Source organism: Brachycentrus maculatus, unplaced genomic scaffold (genome assembly GCF_059751285.1).
Source record: "Brachycentrus maculatus isolate JH-2025_06_01 unplaced genomic scaffold, ASM5975128v1 h1tg000039l, whole genome shotgun sequence".
Taxonomy (NCBI): domain Eukaryota; kingdom Metazoa; phylum Arthropoda; class Insecta; order Trichoptera; family Brachycentridae; genus Brachycentrus; species Brachycentrus maculatus.
This window is the reverse complement of record NW_028280793.1, coordinates 1,634,684-1,661,429: the sequence shown is the minus strand read 5'-3', so window position 1 is coordinate 1,661,429 and position 26,746 is coordinate 1,634,684.

Below are 26,746 nucleotides of genomic sequence, written 5' to 3'. Positions count from 1 at the left end.
TACTAAAACCAAATTATTTATTGATACGGTATTAACTTTGTGTAATGACATTATGATTATTTAAAAATATTTTACTTATATTGTTCCACATATTTAATTTAACATGAAATAAAAGCTCAATAAGTGGTAGTTGTATAAGCAAGTGTTTGATTATGTGTTTACGAGTATGTTAACCTAGAATTGCTAAAAATAATTGAGAATTCTCAATCAATACACACACATACACACACACACACACACACATATATATATATATATATATATATATATATATATATATATATATATATATATATATATATATATATATATATATATATATAAAGATATATACATTTTGATTGAGATGTTTAATAACTTAATATTTGTAGGAAATGGGGAACAGCAGGAAATGCAAAGAGTTGCATTTAACAGCGTGTGTAAATTATACACAACTTCTGAAAACATTTAAAATATGTATTTTATAACACATGCACTCAAGGTAGTATTTTACGCAAAATTCTACCGTACATATTTTTTTCAATTATTAATATTATTAATATTATCGAATAAACAATTATCATTTAAACTAAATTTTGTTATATCAGATAAAAATTCGATAGTTTTTTATGTAATTAAAAAAAGGTCTTAATACGTTATTTTTATCTTCTAATATAGCTACTGTGTATTGTAGTATTATGCTATGCTGGTTGTGGTACGCGTATATCCAGGCGTAACTCCCTTAAGGCAATAAAGGCAATCAATCTCACACATTCAATCTTCCCGTCTTTTTTTCCTCCCACTGAAGTATTTATTGTTGTTTCTTTTCTCCACTAGAAACATTTTTCAAGTAAAATGGCGTGAAACTGAACCGTCTAAAGAAAAGTTAATAAGCTGGTGACAAGTAAATTTCTAGAGGATATTATTGTGTTTTTTCTATTTATTTATTTGTTCGGGAATTGTACAGCTTTATATTTAAAAAAGTAACTAATAAAAAAAAATTACATCAACAATAAAAAAAATTACATTATATTAACAAAAAAAGTTATACATATTAATAAAAGTAAAGCCAATTAAACAATTCAACATTTATGTTTTAATAACCATTAAAACATTAAAAGATAAAAAAAATAAAGAGTGGGAGTTATATTTATATTAACCCTTAAATGCATGATTTTATATTTTTTTCAATTTAAAAAAATCTGGGACAACAATAATAAAATGCCAAAAAATACTCACAGCGCCATCTAGTAAAAAAGGCTGACTTAATTCTAACACCTAGGTGTGTGATGAATAATATTCATTGAATATGCAACAGTGTGAATTATAATAATTCCATGCGACTAAAGGATGTTTTAACTGATGTGAAATTCTTGTTGCAGAATCGCAACGGTATGCATTTAAGGGTTTAGTTTAACTTGATGTTTACTATGAAAAATCCTTTTAAAAAATGCGTTTTACAATATTGGACTCAAAATACTCGTGTTGCTTTGTAAAAACAAGAAACATGAAGTTTTTCGAATCCTTCTCAAATCTAACGTAACTCTTGGTATTTATTTTGGTTTTTCTCTTGGTTTTTCTCTGTCGCACTCTGTTTTATCGGCGGAACATCTTTTAATTCATATATCGAAGGAATATATTTATTTACATATAACCGGCCAAATTATTAAGACCACTTGTACTTTTTGTAACTTTCAAGTTTAAATGAATTTTTTGGTCAAATTAATTAGTTATAATTATTTTTTCTTATGTATTTTTGTTGCTGATATCATAATTATTGTTTTGAAGATGTATCAGTACTGTGAAATATCAAAAAAGTAAGTTTTTTTTTCATTTGGATGTTGATTAGTGAAAAATGATATTGGTGTGAGCTCAGTTAATATTTTTTAAAACCATTTTTGTGTAAGTTTTTTGAGTTCAAGACCATAAAAACGTAAGTGTTGTTTCATAATTTATTAGTTTTGCTAATTCAATAATTTAATTTCAATTAATTTTCAAATAAAATTCAATTTAGTTTGAACTGAACTATAATATTCTCAATTTAAGTATGGGCAAGTCTTCAAACATATCTCCGAGAAAATGTAGGGAAGTTATAACCTTACTACTTAATTTCACATATTTTCAGAGAGAAATAGCAGCACTTACAGATGTTTCGAAGTCAGGAGTCCATCGGATATAAAGAAAAATTGATAAAAACCTGCATCTAGAATCAGCCCGCGTCGGAAAAAAAGGCAGAAAAAGCATCACAACTCCGCGTGATGCCCATAAAATCAGAGACATCTATTTCCAAAATCGTAAAAAGTCTGTTGATTGTCTAATTGTTGTTGATTTCTGTTGATAAACGATAAAGGAATCAACGTATCCAAAAGGACAGTTCAGAGACGGTTAGTTGAAGTAAATCTTATGGGTCGACGTCCAACCAAAAAACTACGCCTGACTGAGGCAAGAAGAAAAAACGACTCCTATGGGCCATAGAACACCGGAATGTAACTGTTTCGGACTGGATTCGAATATTTATGGCTTGTATTCGTATAATAAATTAAGAAGATAACAAATATATGTATTTTTGCAATTATGGTAATACATTACAGGTCTGCTTCTTGGACGAGTCAACATTTAAAATTTTGGTGGGAAAAACTTCATTTTTCCTCTCCCAGGAGAAAAATTCCACCCAGACTGCCTTGTGGAGATGATTAAAAACACCCTGTTAGCATAATGTTGTGGTCCGTAATCTCATTTAAGGGTATGAGATGCCTCTTTATCATGGAAGGGACCATGAGGCAAGAGCAGTACCAGCGAGTACTGAAAAGTCGACTCCAGCCGAGGCTCAACAATGGTTCCCTGGCGATGAAGAGTATGTGTTAATGCATGACTCGGTATTGTGTCACAAAGTCAAGAGTGTTATCACACTCTTGGGTGAAAAAAACCTCTGTGTTTTGCCTTACCCGGGGAATTAGCTGGATATGAACCCCATTGAAAACCTTTGGAAACTAACGAAACGTGAGATTGCTAAAGAAGTCATCACCACCAAGCGGCAAATGATAGAAACTCTTATCGGAGTATGGCATAATAACCCTAATCTCTGGCACAATGCAAAACTCTGCATTAAAAAGTATGCCCTGACGTTTGTAGGTTGTAATCGCAGCTAAGGGTGTTATTACTAATAATTAAGATTTTTTCGAAATCGTTGAATAATAATTTTTTATGATAAAAATAAATTGGTATTATTAAATCCATGATAATACAGTTTTTAGATTCTAATTAAAGCACCCCAATCAATAAAAAAAATATTCAAAAAACCAAATTATTTGCTCATTAAATTCGTTTAATAATGAAATTCGAACTGTCCCTAATAATATGGCCACCCACTGTATGTATGTATATATATATATATATATATATATATATATATATATATATATATATATATATATTTATATTATCCACTGACACTTCGTGATGGAATTGCATTTTTAATTTATTATTAGATTAATAATTAATCTAATAATTTATTATTAGATTAATAGTGGAAAAGCTAAAAATATTGGTTTTAATCTAATAATAAATATATATATATATATATATATATATATATATATATATATATATATATATATATATATATATATATATATATATATATATATATATATATATATATATATATATATATATATATATATATATATATATATATATATATATATATATATATATATATATATATATATATATATATATATATATATATATATATATATATATATATATATATATATATATATATATATATATATATATATATATATATATATATATATATATATATATATATATATATATATATATATATATATTTATGTGGGTCATACAATATCCAAGCAATCTGTCACCCTAAAATAAAGGAATCGCTCGGACAGTCGCAGTAAAACAATCACAAAATTGACAGGCGCAACATGTATGTATATTTGAAATCTCCATTCGTTTGATCTATTTCTGGAGTCTCGTCCCGCCCCATACAACCCCTGCGCTGACCAATCAACATTTAAATTACGACTGGCCTTTGCCATTCGCCAAACAAACGGTCAAATATGTATGGAAATGCGAACTGCCGGCAATTTATCGGTCGCGAAGTGACAACATGCTATTGGTATTAATTCTGTCCAAATGAACACGATTCTAATTTCGTGCCAATTTATCACACCGTTCCATGCACCTTTTTTAATGTATTTAATAAGAATAATTTTTGATATTTTTAATCAAATTCTTCTCTTTCTTCTTCTTCTTCTTTTTGTAGATCCTAGCGATCTGTTTGTGCTTCCGCATGTCGCTCTTGGGATGTTGACTCCCGGCTGTCTTTCCATTTTTTAGAAGGTCTGCGTCCTTCAGGGTTGTCTTGAAGGACGTGGAAGTATGTCTTCTGACATTCTGTTTATATGTTCATTCCAGTATTGCCTTTGTTGTCGTCCCCACCTCACCCAATTTAAGTTAAACTTAATAAATACCACAATTTCTTAAAATTTATTTTGACACGTGTTTCGATGCATTCCGCATCATTTTTAAACACCGAAAATGATGCGGAATAATTCGAAACGCGTGTCACAATAGATTTTAAAAAATAGTGAAATTTACTATGTTTAGCTTGAATTAAAAATGGATAGATTTTACCACAAAGTGACCGCTGATTAATCGCCGATCAATTAATGACAAAAAATTGGATACTTTAAATATCACTTTTTTTTTTCAAATACTTCGTCAAGAGCGCTTCACTGTGATTTTATTGTGAAAAAGAAGATTGTAGAAGTGATTGGGCAAACATATCGCTCACTCCTTTCAACAACGTCATATACCAAAATTCGACAATTTTCAGTTGTGCATGTTTTCGGAATGCCCAGAAAATGTACTATATCTCAGCAAAAGCGGCATATTTTTTACTTAATATTTATTTTTTTACAATTATTTTTTAAATATACTAAATATTTTTCAAATGTAGAAAAACATTCAGGTTTTATCTAAAAAGATCTGTTGCGCAGTAAAAATTCAATAACTGGCTTGATATTTATTTTTAATACATTTCATCATATAATATTTTTAAACTTTATATACGATCTCCTGAAAAATCAAGTTTTTTGATAAATGACGTTGTTAAAAAGTGAGCGATATGCGTTTATTATATTTAAGTTTTGTACTGACATTTCTTGGTGGAACTGATTTTTACAGAATAAAATAAGAACTATGTAGTTTTTTTCCACATGAATTTTATTTAACCAGCGACCGGGTTTCATAGTAACCGACATCATCAGACTGGTTTGATAATGTCAATTATGATGAAAACCGGTTGCTAGTCTAGTAAAATTCATGTGGAAAAAAATACATTGTTCTCATTTAATTTTATGAGATGCGTTTATATTTTTCTCTTAAGATCATCTCACTTTTATTTCATCACACATTGTTTTGTATACATATTTTTTAAGCCTTAATTCATGATCTTGAATATTTTTTTGCATACAATAACGAAAAATGTATAAATTACTTTTAATTAACTCTATGTTGTCCGCCTCCGTAGTGTAATGGTCAGCACGCTCGGCTACCGTTCTGGAGGTCCCGGGTTCGATTCCCAAGGGGGGTAAAAATAAATATAAGTGATTTTTTCACTGTAATATTTTTTCAATATTACCATGGACTGGTACCTGAAGCGGAGGGCTGATCACCTTTCCTTCATGTGTAAAACGATCATGATAACACTGCGTTTATAAGACACAGAGCCCTATGCACCATTGGGCAACTAAATTACTATGTTATAAAAATATTTTTATTATTAGTCTTACGATAATCTTTTGTCATCAAAATAAATATAGTATGTCCTTCATCAAGACGATTTTGTGTTGATAAATTGATTTTCTATTTAGTCAATTAATTGTATGTGAGATAATTTTTCTCAAAATATAAAATAACTTCAAAATGGATCAAATCTAATATTTGTGAACATAAATTTGGGCACACTCAAAAGGTTGTTACAATTTTGTATTTAGTAAGTAAAAGCTTTCATTGTAATTACCTGTATGTACGTTAATTGTTCTCGAAGTATAAAATCACTACAAAATGGATCAAATCCAGCATTTGTGAACATAAAATTGGGCACACTCAAAAGGTTGTTACAATTCTGTATTTAGTAAGTAGAAGCTTTCATTGTAATTACCAGTATGTTAGTTAATTGTTCTTGAAGTATAAAATCAATACAAAATGGATCAAATCCAGCATTTGTGAACATAAAATTGGGCACACTCAAAAGGTTGTTACAATTCTGTATTGAGTAAGTAGACGCTTTCATTGTATTTACCAGTATGTTAGTTAATTGTTCTCGAAGTATAAAATCACTACAAAATGGATCAAATCCAGCATTTGTGAACATAAAATTGGGCACACTCAAAAGGTTGTTACAATTCTGTATTTAGTAAGTAGACGCTTTCATTGTATTTACCAGTATGTTAGTTAATTGTTCTCGAAGTATAAAATCACTACAAAATGGATCAAATCCAGCATTTGTGAACATAAAATTGGGCACACTCAAAAGGTTGTTACAATTCTGTATTTAGTAAGTAGACGCTTTCATTGTATTTACCAGTATGTTAGTTAATTGTTCTCGAAGTATAAAATCACTACAAAATGGATCAAATCCAGCATTTGTGAACATAAATTTGAGCACACTCAAAAGGTTGTTACAATTTTGTATTTAGTAAGTAAATGCTTTGATTGTAATTACCTGTATGTAAGTTAATTGTTCTCGAAATATTCGTGTTCGCAATCGTGATAAATAATATAATCATCAGTTAATGTATTATTAATTATAACAATGTAAGGTTCTGTGCAGGGAGTAGTCATTAAACCTTAATAACATACTTTTGTACAAGTATTTCTTACATTTCCATACGCGGAACTAGAATTACGTTCAATTTATTTCATTACCGAGCAGCATTTGCGTAGTTATAATTTTTGTTTATGTGTTTATTATGAGTGCAATAGTCGGCTGTGTATCCGGGCGATTAGGAATGCAAATTGAAATGGAGTTGGAACAGCCGAGTTTGGACAAGTTCTGTTAATCCATCAAACTGCTGTCGTGAACAATAAACGAATATATCATTTATGCTAATTCCCCGCTAGACCTATCATTACACTCATACTCGAATCCACTCTTCAAATTATTACATTTTTATCTTTCCCAGCGAGGATATTATTCCAAATTACTAGGAGTATAGTCGTTAATTTTATTTCTACGTTCATTACTTTCCGTACTAACAAGATATATTTATAGATTCGTTTTATAAAGAAACTGGGTGAGAGATACGATCCATTTAACTATTTATCGTATTTTTTTAAATATCTCCGCCACTTTTAAAGACAATTATATTTTCGGTTATTAAGCTAATTGTAGTTATTAAATATAATAATTTAAAAAAACAGTAAGATATCCACAACAACAAAAAAACAAAACAAGATGAAATTTCAAAAAATATTAAAGAAAAGAAAATGTAACAAAATTAATGGTAAAACAAAAGTTTCAAAATGAGTATTGATCATAAAAATGATTTTTTTTTAACATCCCAACAAAGATGAGTTTACACACGTGTAACATTCACCAATTCTACCCATTATTGACAACCAAACTACTCAAATTCTTGGAAGTTATATGTATACTCGTATATGAACCAATTTAGAAACCTTGTTATTGAATCACTAGAACTTCACTAGAGACTATTGGTGAGATGTAAAGAAGCTTTTTTACTAAGCAGAAACTCTTATTTTAGTTTGTGAGGTCCGAATCCTGGATTATAATCACATACGTGAGAAACGTCAGAAAATGTTATTTTCATTTTTATTATTTTAGGTTATAATTTGACCAGTTAATTTATTTACAACATTTTGAGTGTATCCAAATACTAAATGAATATGAGTACTAAATAAATGTTGTATAAACATGATATTGATGGGGATATTTTAAAGCAAATCATTCATACACTGATTTACTCATTGGACAAATTCAATGACCAGCTCCAGCAAATCGTAAAATGGTAAATTAATGGAAACTAATGAGTTGGTTACTTTAAGTAAATAAAAAATTGTGGGACAGTAGAAATACTTGAATGTGGTCAGGTTAGGAGTAGAAATAATCAACGGGTATGTATGGGGAGATGCCTGCATGTGGAACAAGCGAAGATTCTTTGCGAAGGCAGATTGGTGTAGCGTTCTATTCTCTCTGCCTACCCCTGCAAGGAAGCGGCGTGATAGTTAGTAAGTTAGTAATAAAAAATAACATTCTTTGAAGAGATTTGACTTTATTAAGTCAACTCTCTTCTATAATTATAATGTTTTTTTTATTTTATTTTTTGACACCTCATCAAATATGAAGAAGAATTTGGAAGTCTGGGTATTTACAGGGCTGGTTTAAGTGATCACTTTACACAAGTGTAACATTCACAAATTCTACCCATTATTGACAACCACACTACTAAAATTCTTGGAAGTTCTATATTTATGAACCAATTTTGAAACATTATTCTCGAATCACTAAAACTTCACTAGAGACATCTATTAGTGAGATGAAAAGAAGTTTTTTATTGAACATAAACTCTTTTATTAGTATGTGAGGTCCGAATTCTGGATTATCACACATGAGAAACGCCAGAAAATATCATTTTCATTTTTATAATTATGTTTTTTTTTCCGTATTAAATAAACACAGATTTTTATTTATATTTCAATAAATGATTATAAAACACGTTGAGTATAATGCTAGAACAATGCCAGGTCGTAAGCTTTCTAATGCTCAGGTTTATTTCGTATTAAACTATATATATATGGTATTTACTAAGTAAAACTCAAATAAAAAATGGATAGATTTTTACCGCAAAGTAACTGCCAAATCAATTGATGATATCAGATACATTTCAGTTACGACACCTACAATATAATTTATGTATTAATTTTAAATCAAACAGAGATTTTCTGAGTCTACTGAGTTGTATTTTACTAACAAAAACACATAAAAAAATACTATTGCGACAGTGGTTTCGCCTAGTTATGGCATATTCAAACGAACATTCGTTTAAAAATGCCATAACTAGGCGAAACAGTTGTCACAATATAATTTTTTTATGTGTTTTGTTAGTAAAATACAACTTAGTAGACTCAAAAAATCTGTGTTTGATTTAAAATTACTACAAAAATAAAAATGGAGTTCTACAAATTAAACGCAAAATCAATAAACACCTAAAATATTTATTTCTGAAAATAGTTTGTAAAATAGAAATGAACTTTTTTGACTTCTTAAAATGCATTATTATTTGATTAGTATTTTATAAAAAATATACTTATTTGATGAATGTTTAATATGCAAGTGTAACAATGTTATAAATTTCTTTGATAGTGGTACTCTTATGCATGTTTCACTATTCGCTTCCCACACAATGCGCCCGTTTGCGCGCAACCCTTTGGAGCGATATTCCAAGTAACATTTTAATAAATCTTCAATCATCCCCTTTCTTTCCTCCTCGGCTGCGCTAACGAGTTTTGTGCCGAACCATATTCTTATTACTGTTTTAATTGCACTTTATTGATGCGCCACAATGAAAGCTCATACGCTTTGAGCGAACGTTGTTCTCTCCCTCGCCCGCAAGGAAGCAGGGTAGTCGGAGGATGTTTTCACAACCCCTAGAAACTGGAGAGTTTGTCTTTGAAACCGCCGAGAAGCTGGCGGAGGCTACCCATTGTGGTCTTTTGTACCTTTAAGATAAAGTTTTAATAATTATTTTCAAATTTCTGTTCATTATCCGCGGGTTGAATCGATGCTTGAAGGTAATATCATTAACATTGGAGTGGCCTAGGGTGGGGTGGGTATTATATTGCGAAGAGAACTCAACGTGGCAATAATTATTAAAATTTAACCAAATTAAATTGATTTGAACGACTTGCTTTAGCTGTAGTTAAGAATAACCATAAATATGGTTTATACTCCATTCAAATAATTTATTTGTAACCCGTAAAAAATCATTAAAAATCATATTTTTCTTTTCTTTATTAAAGCCCAACAAACGTCAAATTACACCTTAATTTTTTTTAAACCCAGGTAATACTTGACGCAATTGATTTTCATTCTTAAAACAACGTTTTTTTATTGAAATAATGAGTTTTTCTTTGAAATAAACATGTGGTTTTGAAAAAAGCAGAATTATTTAAAGGTTTATAAGTTATTTTAATATTTACATTTATTCTAAAAAACAAACAAAAATCCAATAAGTATATATTCTTTAAAAAAGGGGCGTGAGGTGACGACTGTCTCTCAGCGCAGCTGGACGCAAAATGAATCCTTTTATTGCGCCTTAAGGCCTTATGTAGCTAACTATTGCTTTTCCACAACATTTTGCGTGTGTTGAAATCATTAATCACAAATCAGGGTTTCTCCAGAATTACAAAAAGCTCTACAGTTGATTTGATATATTTAATCACAATATTAGGAAAAATAATTTACGGAGCTACTCTTCTTATTTATATACGATACAGCATCTCAAAGTTTCTCTGCCTTAGACCTACCATGGCAATTTAATATTATTAATCTGAAATCGGAATCAGTATCTTAATTATTTTTTCGCTTTGTTTATACAGAGGACTATTCAGAATAATCTCAGACATTCAATATTCGCAAATAATTTAAAATTTAATTAAATATCCATTATGGCATCCGAGTCATTGGCACAGCGAGGATGGCGGCTAGAATATAAACCTCCCTTGGTAAAAATTTTAAGGGGTGGCGGATGGCTTATCTGTACTAGGCAGTAGGGGCTGGGGGTGGGCGGAGGGGGTAGAAATATCAGCGAAACTTAAATTAATATTAGCCACCGCAGATTGCTTGGAATAAGAAAAAAAGCTTACGTATTGTTTATATTATAATTTCGTATAATATTTAAATGTTGTATGTATAGAGACCGACTGGTGGAAAAATTGTATTCATTTTTAAATTATAAAATCATGGTAATTGGGAACTAAGTATGTAGTTTACAAATAAACATAAATGTTTTAATTTTATTAATTAATTGATTCAGCATTTACTTTATGGTACAATCTGTACATTTTAAATTTTAGTTTTACCTAGTAAATACCACAATTTCTGACTTGGCATTTAGACGGCTTACGACCGTCATATGTTGGATAAGTGATCGTTTTATCCGCGTGTAACATTTACTAATTTTACCCATACACTACTCAAATTCATCTAGAAGTTTCAAAAATTTGAGTAGTATGGTTGTCAATCTGGGTAGAGTTGGTAAATGTGTAAAGTATGTAAGTAAATGTGTAAGTTACGCGTGTAAAACGATCATTTAAACCAACTTATGACTGTCGATGGCCCTGTAAATGCTTAGACCTCCATATTATCTTAGCTTATTATCCATCTATGTTGAGATCTTAAAAATAATGTAATTATTTCATTTGTATGGGAATTGTACAGCTTTACATTTAAAAAGTGTAAAATAAAAAATAGTTACATTAACAATAATAAACATTACATTACAATGACAACCAAACACTACATTACATTAACAATAATAAACGTTACATTACATTAACAATACTAAATATTACATTAATAATAATAATAATAAAACCCTTATCCGCACCCTAATGGTGCATAGGGCACTGCTTCATATGAACGAAGTGTTAAATTGATCGTTTAAAAAATGAAGGAAAGGTGATCAGCCCTCCGCTTCAGTACCATTCCAGGGTAATATTGAATAAATATTACGGTGAAAAAATCACTAATATTTATTTGACCTCCAGAACGGTAGCCGAGCGTGTTGACCATTACACTACGGAGGCGGACATTACATTAGCATTAATATTACATTACAAAAATAGTTACATTGAAAAAAAATGAAGCCAATAAACATTTCCTCATTTATGTTATAATAACTATTAAAACATTAAGAGATACAAATTTTCATTAAAATTTAAAAAATAAAAATAAAAATAAAATAAAATTATTCTTTATATACATATATTATTAAATGATATATCAAAAACGTTAATAAACATTTTAGAGATACCCAGTTCAATTCATTTACAATATAAAGAAATGTTCCTACTAACGGAATAATATGTAAATTATGTCTACATTTCAACGACTCTTTTTGTTCGCCCCCTTTTAATTATGTCAATAATACTTTCTCGCGTTAATTTTTTACTGTTGAATCTTCTAATTCGGTTTTTGTGGAGTAAAAGTGCGTCCTGGAACTTGTTTACCCTTCTTTTTACCAGAAATTAGATTCATTAAGCCTCTGGTCCGGGCTCTACTCTCGGGGGAGGCTTTTCTTAACACCGCCATAAAAACGTCAAAGCAATTAAAACGCGCTCCACTAATCATGGAATATCAAATGAATTTCTTCGCATTTCGTCTTGGTAACATAAAAAAGGCAGGCATTTCGGTGAGATGTTTTTCAATTATTAATTATTTCTTAATGTAATGCACGACATTTGGGGGGGGGAACCCAAAATGTTGTGAATGAAATAACTGGTCAAATTGCGAGTATTTTCGCCTATAATAGAATTTTCACTCATAAATTACATTATTTTTTTTCATTTGAACCCTTATCCGCACCCCAATGGTGCATAGGGCACTGCACCATATAAACGCAGCGTTATCTTAATCGTTAACACACGAAGGAAAGGTGATTAGCCGTCCACTTCAGGTACCAATCCAGGGAATATTGAATAAATATTAGAGTGAAAAAATTGAAATTATAGTTACTTTAAACATTAAAAGTAAATCCACTCTCAACTAGGTATTATAGGCTATAAAACATTAAGTTGAAGCCTAAGTAGGGCCATGATAAGATATGTTACTATGTCGTAGCTAGATTTCAGAGTCATTTGTTTACCCTTAAGGACATTAGATAATTCATTAAGAAACTGCCCAAATTATAAGCTTCATAACAAAAATAACACAGATTTGTGAACGAAGATTTGGACAAACTCAATATATTGTGAAATAGCCTAAAATATTGTTTTCAAATTTATTCAAAATCAAATTTTCTTAGTATGTATGTGAACTAATTCGCCGAGGTTCTTGAATACATTTCAAATAAGGGTGTCTGCTAAATTAAGAGCTTAATTACTCTAATTGACCATGTATACCGCCGAGAAGTCACACATGAAATTATATGATATATTGTTTGAGTTACTAAAATTTGAATCGTGTAGTTGTCAATCATGGGAAGAATGATGAATGTTACACAGGTAAAATCATCACTCAAACCAGCCTGTGATAGTTCGTTAGCCCTGTAAATGCTAAGTCTTCCATATTTTTCTTAATATATGTTGAGATTTATATGCTTTCTTTTACACAGAAGTAAAATTGTGGGACATCAAAGCTCTCTTTCAAAAAGAATTATGTAATAATTCAAACATATGTATATCCAGTTGTCTTATTCTTTAGGTTTTATTGTAATTATATTTCTAGCATTTTCTCTGTGCTTTTTCTTTTAAAAAACTTTTGAAAATGGGGTTTGTTTTTAAAACACGTGTTTTCGACTCGAATGAAATACTTAATTGAAGTAGTAGTATTATTATTTTATTTTATTTATTATAAAGTATTATTTTTTAATTTGGCGTTTAATTTATATACCTTAAAACCCTTACCGCACCCCAATGGTGCATAGGGCACTGCTTCATATAAACGCAGTGTTATCTCGATCGTTTACACATGAAGGAAAGGTGATCAGCCCTCCACTTCAGGTACCAGTCCAGTGTAATATTGAATAAATATTAGAGTGAAAAAATCACTTATATTTATTAAACCCCCCTGGGAATCGAACCCGGGACCTCTAGAATGGTAGCCGAGCATGCTGACCATTACACTACGGAGGCGGACAAAATTTTATTTAAAGAACTCAATTTTAATTTATGTATTAATTTTAAATCAAACACAGACTTTTGATTCTACTAAGTTGTATTTTATTAACAAAAATACATAAAAAAATGGATTTTGACAATTGTTTCGCCTTTTTTGGGCATTATCAAACGAATGTTTAACGAATATTTAAAATTAATACATAAATTATAAAGTGTTATAATTATATAAACGCAGGGTTGATAACCTTTCCTTAACTTGAATACCTATCTATACTTCTATACGATGCTGTGCCCTGTGTACCATCGAGTGAGGCTATAGGACAGAAGAAAATCAATTATTTGATACGAAAATTCACATCTGTCAAATAAGTTCATAGCCTTTACAGTTTTAACTCTGGGTGAATTCATTCCTTCATGCACCCTGACTTTGGGACTTTGCGGAGAATATTCAATTGTCACCACGTAAACAAAAGCTCCCTCTTGCGCCCTGATGTACCCCTTGCACCGAGCAGTGAGCAGCGAGCAGTGAGCGGTGGTTTCGATGCCAACAATGGTTTCGTTACTTGCACTGTCATCATTGCGCAATCCTTTAGCTTGTCAGACGAAATCATCATTCTCTGCCCAGTGACAGGAATTGCCATTTAAAATGGTCCGAGTCATGGCGGACGAGATTCACTTTTGGGAGGGACGCACAAGTTTAAATTAACGTAAATAATCAAATGAATAATGGCTAAAGAAACATATAACTGAAACATATCCGATTGAATCCCTAATGTATGGATGTGAAGCATACTGTATGCAATTGAAATGCGATCTAGTATATTATATCTCTGACGAGTGGCGTGTCGGGTTGTGGTGCCGTGGTTAGTGTCGCGGACTCTTGAATCAGAGTTTCTCGGTTCTAACCCACTCTACTACAATTTGATACCTATTTCTAATAATGAGCCGCTTAAGCTCACAGAAATATTATGAAATTTAAATATTTTTGTAAATTATAAAATCACGAATATTTATATTTTTAAGAATAACAAAAAAATGTGTCTCAAAGTGATGTATGACAGATGTTCGAATGGCGAAATAAGAAAAGAATGCAAGATTGAGATGAGCATTATCGATAAAATTAAGAAAGATGTGTTGAGATGGTTTGGACGTGTGGAACGAATGAGTGAGGAGAGAACGGTAAAACAAATATATCAGACGAATGTAGTTGGAAATATAATCAGCGGTAGACCGAAGTAAACTTGGCATGATCAAGTATTTCAAATATATATATATATATATATATATATATATATATATATATATATATATATATATATATATATATATATATATATATATATATATATATATATATATATATATATATATATATATATATATATATATATATATATATATATATATATATATATATATATATATATATATATATATATATATATATATATATATATATATATATATATATATATATATATATATATATATATATTTGAAACTGGTCAGGTCAGGAGTCGGAATAATCATTGGGTATGTACGAGGAGATGTACGAATATGGAAGTCGCGAAGATTGTTTGGAAAGACAAGAAAGAAAGAGTGGAGTGGCGTTCTATTCCCTCTGCTTACCCCCTATGAGGAATCACCATGATGGTTATACTGAACGCTATACTGAAAGAAATCGGAACGAAAATTAAAATATTAAATGCACTCGGAATTTGTAATTGATTTAGCTTTACTCGGCTGAGCGAAGCGGTGGTAATTTGACAATTGAAAAAATTCGAATACTTATTTAGATATTTTTCACTGCAAAAATATTGTTTTTATTTTATAAATATCACAACAAAAATTAAAATATTTAAATCAATGAAAAGTCGTATCTCCTTTAACCTTTTCATAGCCGCAAATAAATTACGCGGCAGTGCTCAACAGGCCAAGTATTTTTTTGAAAAAAAAAAGTTGTCTAAAGATTTTTTTTTTGTTGTTTTTATTGAATTATAATTTACTTACCAAATATTATATCCCGCATCGATTGTTAGAGTTTTATTCTTGAAGTTAAACCAGTTTCAAATTTTCAGGGTTGTCACACTAAGTCGCACACGCAAGTTTTTATTAAATTTAATATTAACACACAACTATTATTTATCAATGGAATATTTTAAAATAATAAGAAAAACACAAAAAAATTGAGCAAAATAAAAACCCCTGGCGTTCAAAACAATCGATTAAAATAATCAATATTTCAAGTGTTTGAGTGGTAGCCCTAATGACATCTGTCAACTGTCAGCTGAAAGTGATACCGATAAATCACTTAAAAGTATTTAAAAACTTTATAAAATATTTTGTGACAACTTCAACTGATGGCAATGTATGTTCCGTTTTTGACAGATTGTCAATATGAGTTAAAACTGCGGAGTAATACGTCATCAAAAGTACTGACGAGATATCTCGTCTCTGGCCATACGGGCACTCCGCCATTTGCCGAGATATCTCGTCTCTGGCAACCATCGGGTTAAAAACAAATTCCCATTTATTTTACGTTTTGAAATATCATAGTAAGTAAGTATATTACTGTTGTTGACAGTGATGTCCCAACGAAAGTCCCGAAGTCCCAAATAATTGTAGAATGTCCAGATATTAAGTGGGTGAAATATATTTTCTCTACATTTTTTATTGGCTGTAGTTTCTATTCTTTTATTATTTGTATTAAATATAATTTTTTGTTTAAAAAACATGTATGGTACGGTACATAGATAAATGACGTCTTCCACAAAAATGATTATTCTGCACAATGTGAAAATTTGAAAGTAAAAATAACATTGTTTAAACAGAAAGATTTATTTAATAATCTTTCGGAAAAATTAATATACCGGATTGATGTTTTATTACTAATTTTTATTTTTAACGGGTTTTACGAAAAGCAGCATCTGGCGGCTGAATCGCGAAGGTTTCTTCGTGCATAGTTTCAATTAATCCCAATAGATGGGAGCACAAGTTGTAAACTTGAAAATAAGTCACGTGTAGTACATGCTCAATCTTTTTGATATCGGTTTCAATATGGAGTTGTTTTAAATGGAACATATATTATTTATATTTTTATATTCGTTAACGATGCATGTAATTTTAACTATTTACGGATAACTATATTACACTTTTTTTTTTTTTATTTATAAATTTTATTAATTTTAGTTTTTTTTTATTATTTTTTATAATCGCTACATTACTTTTTATAATTATTCATTATACCTAATTATTTATTTACATTCCAAACTTTAAAGCAAAGTCTTCATAAAAATTATGAAATGAAATAATGCATAAGTATGTATTTGATAAATACATTTAATATTTACATAATTTATAGTTCTGTAATTTATTTTTTCGGCATTCACATTGTGGGTAAATTATAAAACACTTCACACTACTATTTCCAGTGCATAAGAAAGTTTAAAACAACGATAACATATCGCTCACTCCTTTCAACAACGTCATATATTAAAAAATCATCCTTTTCAATTGTGCATGTTTTCGGAATGCCCAGAAAATGTACCATATCCCAGCAAAAGCGGCATATTTTTAACTTAATGTGTACCCGCTACAGGGCGGAATGTGTTGTTTTTGCATTTAAGAGAAAATGTATTGTTTAATTATTTTTTTAAATATACTAAATATTTTTCAAATGGAGAAAAAACATTTAGGTTTTACCTAAAAAGATCTGTTGCACAGTAAAAAAAATCAATAAGTGGCTTGATATTTATTTTTAATACATTGTATTACATTTTTACCATTCTGGAGGTCCCGGGTTCGATTCCCAGATGGGGGTCTAATAAATATAAGTGAGTTTTTCACTCCAATATTTATTCAATATTACCCTGGACTGGTACCTGAAATGGAGGGCTGATCACCTTTCCTTCGTGTGTTAACTATCAAGATAACACTGCGTTTATATGATGCAGTGCCCTATGCACCATTGGGGTGCGGATAAGGGTTCGAATGAATTCTATTTTTAAACTTTAAAAACGATCTCCTGAAAAATCAAGTTTTTTTATTCATGTTTTGTTGAAAGGAGTGAGCGATATATCGTATTGTTTAAAAATATTACTAGGTAAAAAGCTACACCGCTGTGATGTTTGCCTTTCTAAAATCTCATTAAATTGACGCCCGAATGTCAGGCCGAGATTACGTTACAAGTTACAAGTCCGATGGAAGAGAAAACTTTTCAGGATGGCATCTTTTACGTCCATACTTCTGGAGTGTAATCTTGAATCAATAATTCAGCGGTTTTATTTACGCAGTGGAGGGTGTGGAGGTTCTGTGGGAGGGGGAGGGCAAGAGAGAGGGCTGGGGAAGGAGACTCACTCACGGAAACTCTTGAAATAAGGGCGTCACAGGAATACTTTATTACTGAGTAGGTACGGCGGAGGCTGTACGGATTTTTTTTTTTGCCACCGCGAAGTTTCAAAATATGATTACTTTTTGAAATCCTTGTTGGCGCTTTGAGATAATCTTATCTATACTTGAAGATTATTTCATTTTATTACTTATCTAGGATTCAAAGTTTAAAAAATTATTGCTCAAAAAAATCATGAAATCTAAAAATAATTTAAAATCCTTTATTTGCTTAAGATTAACTTAGATCTGATATTTAATTATAGATAATTTTTTTACTGATCTAGGATTCAAAATTATAAAAATTATTGCTAAAAAAAATAATAAAATCAAAAAATTATTTTAGATCCTTTATTTTCTTAATTGGAAAAAGCAGCGGAAGACAGAGAAAAACATGGCACGATCATGTATGCCAATTACTTGAAAGTAGTCAGGTTAGAAGTCGTAATAATCGGCGGGTATGCATGAGGAGATGCATAAACGTGGAAGAGGCGAAGAATGTTCGCAAAGACAGAGTGGTGTGACGTTCTATTCTCTCTGCCTACCCCTGCGGGGAAGCGGCGTGATGATTTGTTAGTTAGTTAGTTTTATTTTCTTGAGATTAACTGAGATTAACTGAGATAACTGAGATAACTGAGATATAGCCTATTACACTACTGCATGCAGTTAAGGATCATCACAAAACAAATAATGTAATTTATTATTTATTATTCGAGATCATTTTGTAGTTATTACATATTTTTGTATAAGTACGAACGTTCAGACAACTGAAATATTTTTTTATTGATCGTGATTTTAATCTTTTTTTCATTAAATTTTTCATTTTTTTTTCAAATTTTTAAATAAGTATTGTAGAGTTTTATCTTAATCAAAGATTAATTTTACAACCGTGATAATTATATGTTTCAGGTACTGGCACAAATTATGGGGTAAATTTGCTGTCGAATCTGACATCTACTGTTTTTTTTATAATATAGTTAATTTATCTTATAGTTATTTCCCTACACATTTAATTTTACTAATAAAACATATTGGGTTTATTTACATATCATGCAGAAGTAATATTAATTAATCGATAAGGTTATCATAATTTTGTCCAGTTCCGAATCCGTAATGTTTTGAACAATTCACACCACAAAAAAAGCTTTTTTCAAAAACATATTATTTTTTTTGATATAAAAATGTTTAACTTCATTAAAAAATATATTTATGTCTTAAAACGTTTCACATCGACCGGTTTCGAATCAAACAGCTTTTTCCTCAGTCTTAAGAAAAAAGCTTTTTGCCTCGATTCCACTCGACATTATAATAAAGCTGTTACAAGATTTAAAGTGATTTTATTACATTTTTTCCAAATATTAATCATGTTTGTATAAACATCCTGAAATATTAAAAATGTTTAATTAAAAAACAGCGACATTTTGTTAGGAATGAATTCATTTACAAGTCGCACGTCCCGGCATTATCAGAACGTGAGCTGAATAAAATTATAATCCTGTAGGAAAATCCGTTTTTTGTCAATTTAATTTTCTTTTCCGACGCGGAGACTCGCTAACAAAATAAAACAATACGCCATGGGAACTGGGAACTGGGAACGAGAAACTCCTCTAAGTGTTGGTGCTCGCAAACGTAATGTTCATTCCTCTACACTTTACTCACACTGCCTTGGAGCTACGTTCAACGTACCACCGTAGATCGTGTACAGGGTGAGGAATAATATCATATAATTTATATTTGAAGAACTAACTTTGTGATTTTCCATTTTTTAATTAAAATGTTACTTTGTTTTAAAATCACTGTTAATGTTTTATTATAAATATAATTATAATGTCTACCGGTTGCGAAGCTAACCGATTTTTAATCAGTCTTGATAAGGTTTAGTAATTAAGTTATAATAAAATATTTATAGTGATTCTAAAACATAGTTACATTTTAATTGAATAATATCAATTATTATTACAATATGGGTTTAATTCATTTACAACATTTTGTAGTGTATCCACATACTTATGTTTAAAAAATTGGGTTTTCTCCATAAATGAGTTATTTTTATAATTAAAATGTAATTTGGTTTTAAAATCACTATAAATATTTAATTATTGTTTAACTTAATTATAATGTCTACCGGTTAGCCTTAAAACCGGTAAACATTATAATTAAGTTATAATAAAATATTTATAGTGATTTTAAAACAATGTGACGTTTTGATTATAAAATGGAAAATCACATAGTGGTTCAAATATAAAGTATAGAGTTATTTTCACACATTTTTTTTTATGTTTCACTTCCATATGTAATATGTTTCATCTTTCTTTTGCTAAGTCACATACATACATATTTTAGATGGGAGTTGCATTTATTATTTACCTTGCCTATTATGTACAAGGTTTATGGATCAATAACTGCATTTGCTTATTGCTGGGAGAAAACCACGTAAAACTGTTTAGGAGAAACCAGACTGTTGACTGTCGTCAACAGGCCTTCCATTCCACTAGAAAGTGATTCGTCATTTTGTACTCTAGTTTGGTTTATGTTATCAATGTATTGCAATGTTTTTATCATATATAATATGATAACATACCAAGGGTTGGGTGGTACATTGATAACAATATATGTTATATATTTCATCCTTCTTTTGCTTAATCTTCATACTTCACTTACATCAGGGTTGGTTAGTACATTGCTTGGCATATACAGTAGAGTCTCAATTATCCGACCTAAACCGGCTGCGGCAAGGTCGGATAACACGGAAAATTATAAAAACCACATTGAAAATGTGTTTTATTTGCACATCGAAAACATTTCAAATATAAACTAAAACATCAAAATGGACTTTCAGCAAAGTAATAAAACATGTTTTACAGTAGGAACATACTCACATACAGTAAACTACGAAGCTAAACTTAAGCAGTCGGCTAAAGGAAGGGGGCATTGCCCCGGTAGGTCGGATAACTCGGAAGGTCGGATAACCAAAACTCGGATAACTGAGACTCTACTGTATTGTGTTTCATCCTGCTTTTATGCTCCACATCCATACATTATGGTTGGTTTGTACATTCTTAAAATAAAATGTGTTTTTAAACACACTAAAAAGCTTGCTAAGTAACTAACTAACTAACCATCACGCCGCTTCCCCGCAGGGGTAGGTAGAGAGAATAGAACGCCACACCACTTTGTCTTTGCAAACACTCTTCGCCTCTTCCACGTTCATGCATCTCATCATACATACCCACCGATTGTTACGACTCCTAACATGACCACTTTCAAGTATTTGGCATACCTGATCGTGCCATGTTTTTCTGGGTCTTCCTCTGCTTCTTTTCCCAATTACATTCGCCTCATAAATTTATTTTACCGTTCTTTCCTCACTCATTCGTTCTACATGTCCAAACCATCTCAACATACCTTTCTTAATTTTATCGATAATGCTTATCTCAGCTTTGCATTCCTTCCTTATTTCACTATTCGAACATCTATCATACATCGTTTTGTCGCACATTCTTCTGAGAAATCGCATTTCGACTGCATTCAATCTACTTTCATCCTTCTTTTGCCAACTCTATGTTTCACTTCCATACATTAGAGACATATTAAAAAGCTTGCCATAAACAATATAGTTAGTTTCGGATCACACTGTGTTTGCCCCCGCCTTGATCCGTATTTTTCGTAGCAAAAGTGTATTCCGGTACCTCGGACTCTGTTCTCGGATTGCCCGCCCACTCCATGGTCCTCACGCACACCAGCGCGCCGGGCGGGTGTGCGGTGTGCACACGCCACACCAACACACGCAGCCGCCCTCTGTGCGCGTGGCGCGCAGTGGTGAGAGTGAATGCATATCTCAGTAGCGTCTGAGCGAATTGAGAATATATCCCCGGGTCTAGGGTTACCGATACCAATAATGCACTCGCGAAAGAAAGTGTCACATGCCGGAGTTTTTTAATCTAGTCAATGTTGAGATATTTGACTCATACTTTTGCTTCATACTTTTGAACGAGTCTAACACACTTTTAAATGCCTTTCAGTTTTGAAATTTTCAATTACTTTTTCGACAGTAAATTAGTACAAAACATCATAGACGTAATTGAAAATGAAATATGCTTAAATTGTTATATTTTATTTTAAAAGTGGATAAACTTTAAATAAAATATTTTTAAAAACCTGATGTTTTTTAAAACACATTTTATATATAAAAAAAACCTAGCATAAAGTGGTTAAGGCCCTTTATAAGATAAATCGCAACTTTATTTTGTTGAACCTCAGGTAACATTTGACGTAATCGAATAATTTGCTTAAAATGCCGTTTGTGGATTGAAAAAACAAGTTTTTCTTCGAAATAAATATATGGGTTTAAAATTAAGTGTTATTGAAAGTAAGGGGGTTAAAAATAATTATAATTTTTATATTCTTAATTTTTTTTAATATATATTTTTAAAATTAGGCGAGAAGAGACATGTAGCCCCTCGCGCCGCCGGTCGCTTACTGAATACTATGTTTGCGAGTAAGGCCTAAACAATTTATAGAGATTTTTTCTCAGTATGTGCACATTACTTACCGAAATGCCTATCTTCGCACAATTAAATTAAAATATCACTTAATTAGCCCATGATAGGTCACAAGTCCTCTAAATATCCAGACATCCATATTCTTCTTCATCTATGTTGAGATATATCTTCAGAATGTACCTTCTGTACCTTCGCGGAAGCGCAAATTTATAACATTTTTATAATTCTGCACTACGATATTTGTAATTCATGTGTTGTGATATGAAAGTCCTTCTCTTGGAAGGGTGACGGACTACGCTCCTAAGGGCAATTCTAGTGGTAGGAACTATTTATAATTTTTACCATAAATGTAGGCACTTGCGTTGTTTTTCGAGGCTCTTTTCAAACTCATATTTTAACCCCTATCCGCACCTAATGATGCAAAGGGCACTTGACAGCTTAGATGCAGTCTTATCTTGATCGCCAATCACGTGAAGGCTAGATAATTTATCTTTCAATTTAGAAAGATGACCGGGGTGATATGAAATAAATAAAAAAGTAAAAATAAAAACAACATTTTGAGAATGTCCAAATACTTTTTTACAAATCTGAATTTTCTTCAAATATTGTAGTTATTTTCATATTATTTTTGACATCACCAAAGATGAAGAAGAATGTGGAAGTCTGGTCTTATCCGTCTGTACTATTAAGTGGTCAGCACATTATGCTACCGTACTGCTGGTCTAGCATTTGATTCCTAGGTGGGTGAGAGAAATATACAAGTTTTTTCACACTAATATTTATTTAATATTACCCTCGTCTGGTGTGCTTTCATATACAAAACGAACAATTTTATGCAGTGCCATATGCACCATTCGGTACGTAAAAGGGTCAGTTGTCAGAAATTAATATAAGAGTAAAAAAACTTTTCTTTATTTAGATAAATAATGGAAGGAGTTTCTGCTTAATAAAAGGTTTCCTCGTCCCACCACAGACGGGTATTGTGAACTCGCGCATACTGTGTTACGAATTTTACCAATCTATCTAGAAGTTTCAATAATCTTTGACGGTCGTAAGCCCTTTAAATGCCCCGACTTCGATATTCTTCTTCATTTACGTTGAGATGTCAAATATATACAAATATAAAATATTTGTATATATATTATATATATATATATATATATATATATATATATATATATATATATATATATATATATATATATATATATATATATATATATATATATATATATATATATATATATATATATATATATATATATATATATATATATATATATATATATATATATATATATATATATATATATATATATATATATATATATATATATATATATATATATATATATATATATATATATATATATATATATATATATATATATATATATGTATTCATTTATTTATTTTTTATTTATTTACTGCTCTAAGCTAAGAATCTTTGACGATTGTTCTGAACGCTTTAAATCCCGAAATTATTCAACTTTTCTACGTGTACGTTACGTTACGTTACGTTAACGTCGTCAGCCCTGGGAACAGCAATGTACATGGTCCTCTCCGGGTCGATACTCCCGGAGGCTGTGGGGTAAGGGGCGGTAGGGGGCGTTAGGGGGCGGTAAGGGAGGAACACCCCCTCCCTTGACCGCCCACCGCCCCCCCTACAGAGATATCGCGGAGTTCGATTGTCGGCGTACAATGTATACTTTGTATACACATTCGTATGTACTGCACCAATATAAGGAAGTCTCTTCTCTTATTAAACTTGAAATCATGCCTTTGACGTGTTTTGTCTAGAATTTTCACTCGTGAAATTCATGAAATTATTTACAACATTTTGAGTGTGTCCAGATATTTTTATTATTATTTGTTTAATATAGTTACAAGAAAAATACCATTTGTTTCATTAGACACTATTAATAAAATATCTTTTACTAGGGGTTAAAGATAAGATAACTTCTTATTGCCAGAAAATATTATTTTTTATTTTTTTTGTCATACAGGTGAAAGTGACCAAGTGCATTTCTTACAAAAACGTGATCATTGACTATTTGATATCGTACTAGCTTAATATTGCCCTGAAAAAAATCCCAGAGGATTTTAAACTTGAAAGTATAATATATTGACTTGTTTAAAATGACTAACTGCGTTGATGTTTATTTTCTTGCCAAGCAAAAGTGACTCATTTATTTATACATTCGTTTGATAATGCCCTAACAAGGCGAAACAATTGTCACAATATAATTTTTTATGTGTTTTTTGTTAATAAAATACAACTTAGTAGACTCAAAAAATCTGTGTTTGATTTAAAATTAATACATAAATTAAAAGTGACTCAAATGGCCCTCCTGAACATTGTACCTACGTTGTGTTAGTTGGTTACTTTCTCCTGTACGACTACAATTTGTAGCCTATCATTCGACCGGTAAATTTATTTACAACATTTTGAGTGTGTCCAAATACTTGTTCACAAATCTGGATCATCTTCAACTATAGGAGTTATTTTTCATATTATTTTTTGACATCTCAACAAAGATGAAGAAGAGCGTGTAAGTCTGGTTATTTACGGGGCTTGCGACCGTCATAGGCTAGTTTAAGTTATCACTTTAATGTTAAACGTGTATAAAGTGATCTCTTAAACCAGCCGATGATAGTCGTAAGCCCCGTAAATGTTTAGACTACCATATTCAAATCACAATGACATTATAGTAACTTCAAACGTAAAGAGTGAATTCACTCACAATTAGGTAAAGGCCATAAAACTTATAACCTAAGAAGGGTCATGATAAGTAGTGTTGCATAAGCCGAAGCTGGATTTCAGAGTCACTTGGACGTTAGTGGTTCATATTCAAATCTCTCGAATGAAACAATAAAAACATATTTTAAAATATTTTGATGAAACGAAAGAATGATTGATATTATAATGTAATTTTTATATACATTCTTTGATTTAAATATGTTTCTTTTTAAGTGACAGAAACCCACTTTTTCATTATTTATTCAATACATCTCAGTCCGAAAAATTCTTGTTACACCGTTGTTTTGCTTAAACAGTGTTTTTTCCTATTAAAAAGCTGCGCTACAAATAATTAGAAACTATTATATTTTAGGCATGAAGAATAATTATCATATAATATTGAATACCATTCATGAAAAAAGTATTTGTGACCGTTATTTAATTTAATTTAATTAATTAGTTCTGTTGTTACTGTGTAATAATATGTCTGCATTTTTAATTTAAGTTCTACTTGGTAAATACTACTTTTTCTTAAAATCTATTGTGACCCATGTTTCGTTGAATTCATCATTTTTAACTGTCTTTGAAAATGATGCGAAATGCATCGAAAAACTTGTCACAATAGATTATAAGTAATAGTGTATTTATCAAATAAAACTTAATTTAAAAAAAAATAAAGGCGTTGATTACAAACGTTGAGATAATGCACTTACAAATGTACTTTTATATTAAACGTAGATATACATCTGTTGTGTACGTACGTATAAACGTAGAAAGTTCAACACCCCACTATTTGAAGAAATGTCTTAAATCCAGAATGCAGTTTCCGACAGTCGTGTAAAGAGAGCGAAAGCTCGAAAACAGATCTGCAATAGGGCTCTAACTCCCACGCTAGCACATAAAGCCTCCGAATACATAGAGCCTTACGGCCGCTCGCAAAGCAAATACTGCAATAGTAGATATCATTCCATTGGACGAGAGAGAAACGTAACGCCTACCAGTTACATTCGTAATATCTACGACTGTAGAGGCTTATTGCCGCTAGAGGGAGAGGCACTGCGCAGCGCCAGGCAGTCATTGGGTTGCGCCGTCGCGACGCTCCCCGCACCGACGCACATCTGGCATTTTTTCCATCCCTACGTAGAAATGTACGAATGTCTGTTTGTATGACGATTGTACGGGGTGAGGACTCGCCCATTTACGTGATAGGCCGCTCTCCGCCTGTTACGTTCTACGGCAA